The sequence below is a fragment of the Zea mays genome, chromosome 1 (genome assembly GCF_902167145.1).
Source record: "Zea mays cultivar B73 chromosome 1, Zm-B73-REFERENCE-NAM-5.0, whole genome shotgun sequence".
Lineage (NCBI taxonomy): Eukaryota > Viridiplantae > Streptophyta > Magnoliopsida > Poales > Poaceae > Zea > Zea mays.
Window position 1 is genome coordinate 7,716,396 of NC_050096.1, and position 12,308 is coordinate 7,728,703.

The window sequence follows — 12,308 nt, forward strand, 5'->3', positions numbered from 1 at the left end:
TTGTTCTTCTGTCGATTGGACATGTCTCGCCTATTCGAATTCCATTCTGCATATCTCCCCTCTTCGAATTCCTGCGTTTAGGGTACATATTTCGTCCAGATCTGACCCCTACAAATGATTGCCTTGTTTTACTTGTGCGCTGCTGATTCATGTTTATGCCGGCCCTAGCCAGGTATCCCCTCAGCATCCCATGCCCTCGCGTCTCTCCGGCCGCACAGGAAGTTCCTATGAGCCCCTATTGTTGTTCCGTTGCCCAAACCCTAAGATTGATTTTCTATTCGTACCTACTGGTTTGGATGCAGCATATGCAGGATGAGGATGTCGGGCGGCCGTACAGGAAGTTCCTCTGAGCAGCGTCACAGCCTGCAAGAGGATTCCATTTTCTGTATGTGTTGTGGAAATCATTTGATAGGATTAGTGTCAGTATATTGGTTCCTGCGATGCTGGTGTTCGTTTCTGGGATTATCAAGTATGGGGAGAGGGTGTGGGCTCTGAAGAGTGCGAAAGGGCCTTGACAAGACATCAGCTAATCCCAGTTCACATGAAGACACATTCGATGATGTATTGACTTGTACCAAGGAATCATATGCTCTTTGGACGGTGCTTATAGCTCGAGGATTTTTTGTGGGGCGAACTATGCTCCTGATGGGACAGGGGCCTGCATCAACACTATGGTTTTATTTAAAGACAAAGTATCAAGGTAGAGAAGAGAAGCTGAAGATGGTAATGATGGTAATGATGGAGCTTGGCATGATGTTCGATCTCCTCTACACCAAAGCCAACGTGCTCCAGAGAAGGATTGGTGTCCTATTCCGGTGTGCTTCCCAGGCCTTGATGGTCGTTGCCCTGGTTCTCTTCATGATACGACGTGAGGAAGGCGCCCACAATAACAAGGTTAATGTCGCGATTACCTACACATTATTCAGTGGCGCCATTTTTGTGGAGACCTGTTGTGTTGCTGCGGCGATTGCGTCGCCTTGGACAAGGGCACACTTGAAGGAGAGCAGCTGCCTTCATGGCCTCAGTGACTCCTTGTTTGAGGCTGTTCATCTGTGCAAATCCACCGCTAATAACATGGCACAGTTTAACTTATTGGATCACTGCATCTCTGTCAACTCCAAACCAAGAGTTTTCTCAAAGGCCCTCAGTGCTATTGGTCTGGATAAGCAATGGTACGTCCACCACATGGATAAGCAATGCTACTGGTGGATTATCAACCGTGTTTTGGAACATTTGGCCACATTGCCCGACGAATTCTCAGGTCTAGCAACTGTACACTTTACAATTAATGCACCCACTGAACATCCAGTATGGTTCAACCAGCTGAGTACATCCTTCGAGCAAGTCCTCTACGGCTTACACCTATACACTGACCTACATCTAAGCAGGCACTTCAACAACTGCAGCACTGGTAGCGTCGTACAACCACCTCCACCTGAGATTATGCGACTTAAGGAAGAATGCGAGACACTATCAAACTACATGATGTACCTGATGGTGGTGCATCCTTCCATGTTGCCAGTCAACACGGTTGCGGCAGGAGATCTTGTTCAACAACTTATTGGCTGGGTTACTAACCACCCTGGACATGGGGCGACGACGACCAAGCTAGCAATTCTGCGAGGGTACTCAAGGACCTTTTACATTCTGGTCATAGACGAACCAGGCCAACACAGATCATTTTATTATTTGCATCACTTACTTACGCAGATCAAGGAGATGTGGGTGAGGCTTCTCATGTATGCTGCTGGCAAATGCAGCGGAGAGGTGCACGCACGCCAACTTGGTGAAGGACGTGAGCTCATCACCTTTGTCTGGCTACTCATGCTGCATCATGGACTTGGAGACATGGCAGCTGAGTTCAAGCTTTTAAGATCTAATGATCCAAATGTAGCCGAGCGGGGGGCGTGGATTGTTTCACCTCCAGGAAATTATCAAGAGCCGACTTGTGCCTTCAACCACGTGACCTTTGTAGTCCATTGTAAAAGAAATGTCTCTATGCTATTTACTCATACATTACAACAGTTTTTTTTGTAAGTTTACACTTATGCAAGTAACCTAGAGCCTTAGCAACTGAAATGTTTTAGGTTAGGTTGCCTAGATACAGTGGAGGGTGGAACTGGAACCAATATGTGATCCGTTATATGTATACTGCCGCAGGTTGCCATTTATTCAATACAACAGTACATGTGTACATAATAAAGATAAAAGAATATATTGATGATTCAAACAAGCGATTCTGATATTAATATCAATTTTGGTTTAGAATATTGCTATATTTGAGAAACACCCTGAGTTTTGTTGCCTCTTTCCATAACAAACTCTTCGATTTTTAATTTTGTTTTTCAAAAGGTAGCTGCAATCGGTTATCAACCTTTAAGTCCTGGTTTATTAGTACGTTTCTTTTTTATCATTCCAAGTGCACATGAGTTAGTTTATCCTTTTTTTATTTTGCACTCTAAAAATGCACTACTTATCATATTATCTATTCATCAACTTACACAAAGAAGAAAGACCTATGATGTCATGACAAATTTGGTTATAAAGTGGTTAACAATGAGACAAGACAAATATCTATTCTATTTAAATAAGGTCTATCTATATGATATAGATAAAAAATTGTAGAAGTGCACATGCTGTTTTTCTTTCTATAATGATTCTTTAGAAATAATTTTACAATATTATAATATTTGTTCGACATAAGTTCAATTTATTTGAGTCAAAGTATTTATAATAATATTGTATATTTATATCGTCAATATAATATTAGTCTTACGGTGATATTATATCATACAGATTTTGCATATCATAATGATGTTTGTCGTTCAATACCTATGTTTTAAACTAATTTTTAACTTCCGTAGCAACGCACGGGCGTGTACCTAGTACCTAATTAAGCCTCCTATTCAGCTTATTTGATATCATAAATATTATACTTTTATTATATACATTTGATGAGAGTCGAGATGTTTTGTCTCTTAAAAAGTTAGGATAATAATTTATAGTTTAGGCCGGCCGCGCCGGAGAGAGTACGCAGCCCATTATTCGCTTGCTTACATTACAAGTCTATCGTGATCTTGTCATTGGATGGTAGGCTCACTGAATACTTTGTAGAGGGCAATAATGCCTGATTCTGACGACTGAGCTTTGAGATATCTCAGGATCCAGGGCCAAAGATTCTTTTCTGTTGTTTTATCATCTCCCTTGCCTAAGCTCTATATACATAGTGGACCAAGGACCCAATGCAAGTCACCCAAAAACATATTCTTCTGTTCAATTCTCAAGCCTATCTCGAAGTGCTATAGATATGCCCAAACTGCCCTGTTGCTGTCACTACAAGTGCTACTCTCTGAATGTAATTGTTTCACATATAAAAATTAAACCTATTTGGCTAAAAAAATACTGCCTCCAGTTAACTATTTAAAATTCGACTGCTGATTTATGTGTACTATGTACACGTAAAATATAGCTAATGTCTATTTTCATAATTTTTTTTAATAAAAACTTGACCTGCGCGGGTAAGACAACCCTGGACATTATATTAAGACGACCTTCCCACGTAAGTCGAGAAAACCTCTGAATCTCTGTCCCACACCTATACAGTGACACCGTAGCTCATGTGAGAAATGGTCGCGATCGGGACGAAGCCTTAGGCTGTCTCCAGCAGCGTCCCCTAAATTCCATCCCCTAAAGGAATATTCTCTGTCCTTTACAGCACACTCTAAAAGATTCTGTCCTCTATATATTCTCAGTCTCCAGCAACGTCCTCTAAATTCGGTCCCTTAAAGCTACAGTGTTAACAGATTCTCTTTTTTCATTTCTTTTTCAGTTTTGTTTATTTTCTTCCCAATTCACGCTATACAAATGATACGCAAAAAATATATTTATTAATTTTTCGAATTGATATTTTTGAATTGTCTAAATTAATTATCATTGCCTGTTGTTTTGTGTGTAATTATTCTCGATAGAACGTCGCATAGAAGCAGGTCAAGCTAGCTTTGCAGAGGATGCAAGATACTAAGAGAGCGTCATTGGAAAAGGGCGTGTTTCATTTCAAGAAAGTATTATGAGAAGTTTATCATGGAAGAGTGAGGTCTTAAGAATCTGCACAGATGTTCAAGCAGTGGTTGCAAGATCCCCAACTGTATGTGATCAAGTGGTCCTGTATGTCAAACACAATTGACAATTGTATAGCTGACACACATTAATCTTCAAGAAGTATTAAAATGCCTCTATCGAAAACATAATTGGGCAAGAAGTCCTTGAGGCCTGTATCCCCTAAATGTCTCCTAATAGTTCGCTCATAAGGTTTAAGCATGATATAAAAATGAGAATAAGCAATTAGAAAAATATTAAGAGAAGATAGGCACTGGATCAGGTGTCTATGAAGTACAAACGAATGTTCATACAAAGATACAATAGACACCGACATTTTTTATCATCATCCAGATACACACCTCCACATCATGCAAAAGAATCAAACCAGCTTCTGTGCCAAGTGCTATTATTTTACCATCAGGGCTCCAACAAATTGATGTGATGCACTTCCCTGAACAATTATAAATACTTTAGTTCTCAATTTCTCACTATTTTTGATAAGTTCAAAGCAGACATGATCTTATAAATCACTATAACTAAAAGGTATAACTGAAGGGCACACTGTAATTGACAGATTGTACATATTGATTGTAATGACAAGGAATATTCAAAGTGGGCAAAAACAACAGGCAACTGAGGGTAATGGACTAGGGGTGTATCAACCTGGAGAGATTGTCCAAAGCCTTTGCCAATTGAAGCGATGGAGAAGAACCTTGGAGTCATCAGTAACCATAGCAAGCAGATCCTTCTCTGGATTCCATTATGCCATTTTTATCTACAAGTATGAAACACCAAAGATAACATCGTAAGATATGAGAACTAAGACCACTCAGCATAAAACAGCTGTAAGCTATGAAATACTATATCAGGCTTATCATTTTATCAAATTGTTGACTTGACTATGTATCATTCATTCAAGCTTATTGTAGAACCTTTGCCATGTACTATCACTTAATTCAGTATTGTCATTACACACCAAACTAAAAGATAATGATAGCAGAATCACATGCTACACAGACTAAAATGAATCTCTGTATGGCTCTTCCCATATTATCCAAAATGTACATCTTGTGTTCAACCAAGTGGAAAACCAGAACTTCAGAAGAAAAGATCACAAGACCATACATGACATAGGTTAACACCCATCACGTCAACTGAGGGGCCACGCATCATGTATTTTGCCTTGTCGTTTATATGAAAAGAACCAATAACCTTTTATAGTTCCCTGACTCCATGAACCTAAATATGGTAACTAGCTATTCTTCTGAGAACACTAGAACCAAGTATGTAGACATCAGCCCACATAGAAGGGGCACGTCTTAAACCATAAATGAGCCGTTAATAATACACAGATGGTTAAGGGCGTAAGCATGTCAATACATGATAAGCATGGAAAGATCTATGACCAATATATATAACCTTAAATCATTGAGTCAGGTGAGACAATATTCTCCCAAGTTCAAAGTAGAAAATCCCAAAAACCTCATGGTACTGGTAAAGCTGTAGAGAACATCTGGCTCCACAAACATTAGGATACAGCATAATCATCACGGACACTGCACCACTAATCCAAACGATGAAGAAATGAGTGCGTAAACGTACGTCAGCGCAGATCTATCGATTTGAACTCCACAACCGACCGGTATGATCACAGTGAATGGCTTCGCATCGATCAGACGCCAGTAGACGAACCGATAAGCACGCAAACATAAACCAGAGAAGAGAAATCGCAACCGGCGCAACAACCGAAACCCTGCTCCGCTAGAGCTAAAACCCTACCCGTAATCGGATTATCTCACAGATCAGGCAACTCGAGAGGTGATCCGGCGATATACCTTGATGGGCCTCGCAAAGGAGAGAGCGGATCTGGTGAGGGAAGCCATGGACGAAGCTGGAACGGAGGCTCGCGGCGGCGCTCGGGAGAAATGAGTTTGGAGGCAACGGGTGAGTGAGTGGGTGGGGACCGCTACCGCCGCGGCCATGGACGCCTCTTCGATCTGCTCCTCCGCCATGCTCCGCGTCCGGCGATGGCAACGGGTGAGTGAGTAGGAGGAGGCGGAAGTTTCCTCGCGGCAGCCGGTGGATCCGTCGCGCGGATAGCGCACGGTGGGCGGCCTCCACATTTAGGGTCTCTGGCACATCCTCTATAATTTAGGGGACGCTTTAGAGGACCTTGTTGGAGGCGTAGAGGACCTGACAGTCCCTCACATTTAGCGGACAGGAGACTTTAGCGGCTCTTGTTGGAGGCAGCCTTAGACCCATGCTTTGGTGTGGAACAGACGAGAGGATTTTTTTAACCACAGCCTAAAATTCACTCATACGAGGGAATCAAATCCAAGACCTATGAAGTGATACTCAGACCACCTAGCCAGATAAACTCTTCAAATCACTCCAAATTAAACACTCTAGCTCAAAATTTGTACTGACTGATTTCATACAGTTCCAGAACGCCACTTCTGTCTATGTGGAAAAAGTTGCAATCTTGTGATACTCGTCTCTAGTGCTTCAAACTAAATAATAACTGAAGTAGTACAATACATGATCCGGTATTAGAGGTTATCCAACATACTCTTAATAATCTGAAAAGGGAACACAATTGTTTGGTTAGTCTTGATATAAAGTTGCACAATGTTTTGTACGCGTGGTTGATTTTTTGCGTAAGACTATGGCAAACAGATCGTGTATATAATCATACAAAATATTGTTTTGTATTATATTATATAGTAGAGTTTGATACAGAGACGATCAGGATGAGTAAGCATAAGTGGACAGACTGTCTTTGGGCTATAGACCGGGTGTACGTGGGAGGAAGGGTGCATAGTTGGATGCGCAGAATTTGGTTGAATAATATGATGCATGTTAGGTTTGTCTTCACTCTTCAGGACAATGCTAGCTTGCATGTGGACCTGCATAGGCATCCAAACATAACAAACTGCACTACGACGATCTGGATACGAGTTATACAAGCAACCAAATAGACCTTTAAGGCCTTGTTCGGTTAATCCTGTTACCAATAGATTAGATGGGATTGGAAAAAAAATCAGAAGTTTGACTTGATTGAGATTTAAACACACTCAATCCCAGTCATTCCACATGGATTAAGAGCTAACCGAATAAGCCCTAAAACTGCTCATATCACGCCATTAGTAACTTGTTATATTACATAGTTAATTATTATTCAATTAGAACTATATGCCCGTGATAATATCATGACATTTTAAATTTATATATGTGCTGTATTATTAAAAAACAATTAATTTTTAAGTGTGATGACGTTATTTACCAATTGTGATGTTACTTAAAGCAACTCCAGTAGTTACCTAAAGAATTCCCTAAACAAGAAATTTAGAGAGTTTTTATAAAATCTCCTCTCCAACAACTCCTGAAATCAATTTGGTAAATTTAGTAAGTTGCTATCCCAGCCAATTTGGTCTTTACATGTAGCAACTAGTTTTCCACTCCCAAAAAGTCCAATCACGCCATTTTTTACTTTTGGCGCCTTGTTCTGGCGCGTTGGCCTCGCTACCAGAACCCACTCGTGCCATTTTTCTCTTCCATCCAGTTTCCACCGCCCTGGGGATCTCGTCCCTGCCGCCTGACCTCCATCCCTACCGGCGGGGCCTGGGCTTCCCTTCCCCAACGCATCTGTTGGCCACCTCCGCGACACCGTCCTGGCTCTCGTCGGCAAGGATTTGTGCTCCTCCGCCAGGCCCTTGTCCCCGTCACCTGGCCTCCATCCCCGTTGCCGGTGCATGGCCTTCCCTTCCCTTCCCTAACGCCTCCGCTTGTCCCCGTCCACCTGGCTCCCATCGACTAGGTTTTGCTGCTCCACCGTCATCAGGCCCTCGTCCCCAGCGGCTGCCCCACCCAAGAAAGCGTGGCACCCCAGAAAGCACTGAGGTTTTGTAGAAACTTTATTGTGCATTTTATTCAATTTCGATGCACATGACTTGTTAGCTCAAATTGATAGTACTTCCATGGTTAGAAAGTGATTTTCATCTCCTATTATTTTCATATTGTATCCATAGTGAGGCTGAACACTAGTATTGTATGGTTGGATAAAGACCAAGGGTCTTCCAATTGAACGTTAAATGCATCTGCATTGTGCATTTTAAACAAAGATGCTTTAATCCAAATGGTGGTTTCACTCATTGTCTATTCCGTGTGTTTTGAATTATTTTATGTTTAGATGTGTCTAGTGAAAGTAGCACTTGTATCTCTACACTTCTAATCCTCTGTACGTATGAATAAAAGCAAATGATCAATGCATATATATATATATATATATATATATATATATATATATATATATATATATATATATATATATATATATATATATATATATATATATATATATATATATACTAGTCGGTTACCCGTGCGTTGCGACGGCTCACAACAATACCCATCTAAATTATCCACCAAAAGATCTCAAATTTTTTATTGATTGTCTCTGCTCTTCGCATAATATTTTTTATGAATGCATGGGTACTATAGGTAGCAAATTAGAGACCCCATCCCTCGCCCCCTCACTTCCAAGGTTTCGTAGAGCAGGAGGGGAAGGGAAGTGGCGAACATACCTATTCGTTGCTGGAGAAGGACACGACGAAGACCTGGTCATCTGGAGGCGACATAGCTAGTATACCGCTAGATATACAGGGAGAGAGCACGCAAGCGGAGAAAGAAGCCCAGCCAGAGCAGCTCCAAACCGAGTTTTATAATATGCTAGTTTTAATAATATGCTAGTTTTAAGTGTTGAATGCAGTTGGTGGACACTTAGAACAGTGATAGGATCTTTGTTTTTTTTCCTTTGGCCATATTATAAAAGAGGGGCATGGATGAGTAGTTTTATCTAGGTAAGTCTAATGATGAGTGGTGATGCATACTTGTGAAATCTAGTACTAGGTAGCTTTATGAAACCTAGAAAAAGTTCGAAATCAAACCTAACTCATGTAGTGTTTTCAAATATATGGGTTTGTGGTGCTGCAGGTGCACCACACATATCGAATATGGGGCACCTGATATGGATGAACCTTATTTACAAGAGAAGCAACATTTGTGTGTTTGGTGTACATAGATCATGGTGCACCAAACACATCAATCAGATAATGTTGCAACAAGTATGAGGAGTTAGTACGCTTATCAGACGTATCCAATGGTGTATCGGATATGACACTAAAAAAGGTAGTAACAAGCATAGAGAACCAATGCATTCCACAAACATGTCCGGTGGTATACTTGACATGGTACTCAGAGAAGGTTGCAAGTTGCGACGAGTGTGGGAACATGATGCCCTCACCTACTTCCAGTGGTGCACTGGACTTTCCACCGGACACTATACTTAGAGAAGGTTACAACGAGTATGGGGAGTTAGTATATTCACTGTACGTGTTTGGTGGTACACTAGAGCCTCCACCGAATAGAAAACTCGAAGAGGTCTCTAGTTGTATTCTTCAAGGCAATGCTCTACCAGACGTGTCTGGTGTAACACCCCGTCCACTCCTGGACTGACGATATTTACTCCTAGCAGCACTCTAGGACCATATATCATCCTCACAGACCAACACGAGTCTTTTGTGCACACTTTATCCTCACTCATGGGCACCCGGGAAGATTTCTCGATCGGTCATCCATCCTAAGATTGCTTTGGCTAAGCACACTTAACCTAGATGTTCTTTCAAGGTAGGCTTCTGAAGAAAAAGATGCACCTTGTTGGTATGAGTACTTTATTAATTCTATTAAGCCTTAGATCATGATATCACAATCCACCCCCTTAGAAGACCAACGTCCTCGTCGGTCAACCCCAAGCCAGGAACCTCCACTCTTGGCCACGTCTGTATGTCTAGTGTCGTCATATGCCATGCCTTGTGACCACTTCGGGCCCACATGCGCCACGTGCCATATATCCGAACTCCTAGCCCACACACACCCGTGAAAGCGCGAGGGTTGGATGATACTATTTGTAACACCCTGTTCACTCCCGGACCGATGGTACTTACTACTGTCAGCCATCTAGGACCATATATTCTTCCCACAGACAAACACAAGTATTTTATGCACACTTTGTCCTCACTCATGCGCATCCGAGAAGACTTTTCGGTTGGTCACCCATCTCAAGATTTCTCTAGGACAAGCATGCTTACCAGAGGTTCTTTCAAGGCAGGCTTCCGAAAAAGAAGATACACCTTGTTGCTATGAGTACTCTAATAATTCTATTAATTCTTGGCACAGGATATTACTATCCACTGGTGACAGGATATCATATCTGGTGAGCTCTAGTCATAGTGCACCTGATATGATACCAGTATAATAATGGCTAGTTCAAAAACTAGCTGTAGAAACTTATATCGGATGTGTCAGGTGCTAGCGTCTGGTGAGTACCAACATGTTTGGTGCCCTATGATTACTCATTGGAGGGGCAATGACTAGTTACATGTCATAAGCTAGAAATACCCCTTTATATCGTATATTTATGGTCTTATAAGCCACATGTTGGGTTGTTCTTCGGGTGGACGAGTCCTCCATAAGCTTTTTAAGTGTATAGATATTTGAACGGTTGCAAATTAACCACACAAGATCGCAAAGAAAAAGATAAGATAGTACAACTAGTATGCTCGAAAGTCAAAAATACACTATTTGACGTTTAAGTCAACACGACTGCTGGTCACTCACGACTCTAAAACCGTGTACAACACAATTTATCTATGTATTTATCTAAAATATTGATTTGTATTATTTTGTAATGTAGACTGCATTGTTCGAAGAGTAGAGTTTGAATATGGGTATGCAGATGAATAAGTTGGTGGAAATATTCTAAGGGCATATTTGGTTAATTTAGTCTAGGAGCTAAAGTTTAGTTTATAAACTAATGTTTAGTCCCTATCATTGATTTCAATGACTAAAAATATTCAGAACACATTAAAGAACTAATAAGAAGACCAAAATGTTTCTTATCATTTCTTTACATTAGTCCAGCTAAAATATTTTAAAGAGTAAAAAGTGGAATTAATATAATTTAGCCTCTTTTAGTCATCTCTTGGAACTAGGGACTAAAGCAGTTTAGTACATAATTTAGTCTCATTGTTTAGCAATGTAGGCATTAAACATGACTAAAATAGATGGACTAATCTTTAATCTATAGAACCAAACATGCCCTAACCACATTGATGAAACCAGGGTGAAATTTAGTGGAAGTGTCCCTAGCTAGGTCTTCTCGTCATCTCCAGCAGATTCTTTATCCAACTTCCTATGTTACTATTTTAAACTTCATTTTTTAAATAGTGAAATCTATAGTGTGAAACTATATTTTGCAGGATTAAATGCAAGTTCAGCTCGAGACAGGCATATGGCTGCGTTTGGTTTAGCTTTTGGTGGGCTTCGAGCCGCCAGAAGCTGGAAGCCCAACCAAACGCCTAGTTTTTGGTCCGGCTTCTGGTGAACGCGCGGCGGCCCACAGCGGCTCTAGCACAGGCCGCCAGAATCGGTCGGGAGACCGTGCCACGGAGAAGTTGGACGACTTCTCAGCTTTAACCATGTTTAAACTTCATTGTTTTATTGATGCATCACACATATAAGCTTTAATTAGCTTATAGTGATGCAACACACATATATGTTTAAACTTCATTATATAGCAAGTCAATACGTCGACTTTAATTAGCTTCAGGCCTTTTAATTAAGTCTAGGAAACGACTGTCTATTTTTTAGTTTCTAACAACCCGCTTTTCTCCACAGCCAAATTGTCAAACACCAATGTTCAGATGTTAAGTGTACCTTTAATCCGTGCGCTGCTGCCATTGCAGTTGTTAAGTGTACCTTTAATCCTCATGTTCAGATGTTAACAATACGATAATTTGGACATTTAAGCATATAGACTTCAGACACTGATATTTAATAATCTGGTCAGTCCCGTGATGCACTAGTTGGTTGTCTGTATTTATCTGTTTTCTTTTTTTAATCAGAATCTACAATCTCATAATCTACGTATTCAAACACCTAGATTCTACCCATCAGCTTCTGTCCACAGCAGCCGAACCAAATACCTAGATTTTAACCATCAGCTTCTCCCCACAGCCAGTTTTTTTCCATAGCCAACTTTTTAGAAAAGCTCTTTAGAAAAACGCCGAACCAAACAGACCCTATATGCCCGACGGCGGTGATGAACTCGTGTAGTCGTGTGCAACGAGCAGCACCAGCACAGCTGATGTGGG

At 40.9% G+C, this 12,308-nt stretch overlaps 1 long non-coding RNA gene and 1 pseudogene across 1 annotated transcript; one reads left to right on the forward strand and one right to left on the reverse strand.

Annotated features, from left to right (window-relative positions):
* Positions 1 to 207: 207 nt before the first annotated feature.
* LOC103631674 (uncharacterized) lies at positions 208 to 2,131 on the forward strand (annotated as a pseudogene).
* Positions 2,132 to 4,210: 2,079 nt separating this feature from the next.
* Positions 4,211 to 6,357, reverse strand: LOC103631675 (uncharacterized). Its single transcript, XR_002266623.3, has 3 exons — positions 5,934 to 6,357; positions 4,762 to 4,873; positions 4,211 to 4,549 (listed from the first exon to the last, which is right to left on the reverse strand). It is a non-coding gene; the product is annotated as an uncharacterized lncRNA (long non-coding RNA).
* Between the last annotated feature and the right edge of the window lie 5,951 nt (positions 6,358 to 12,308).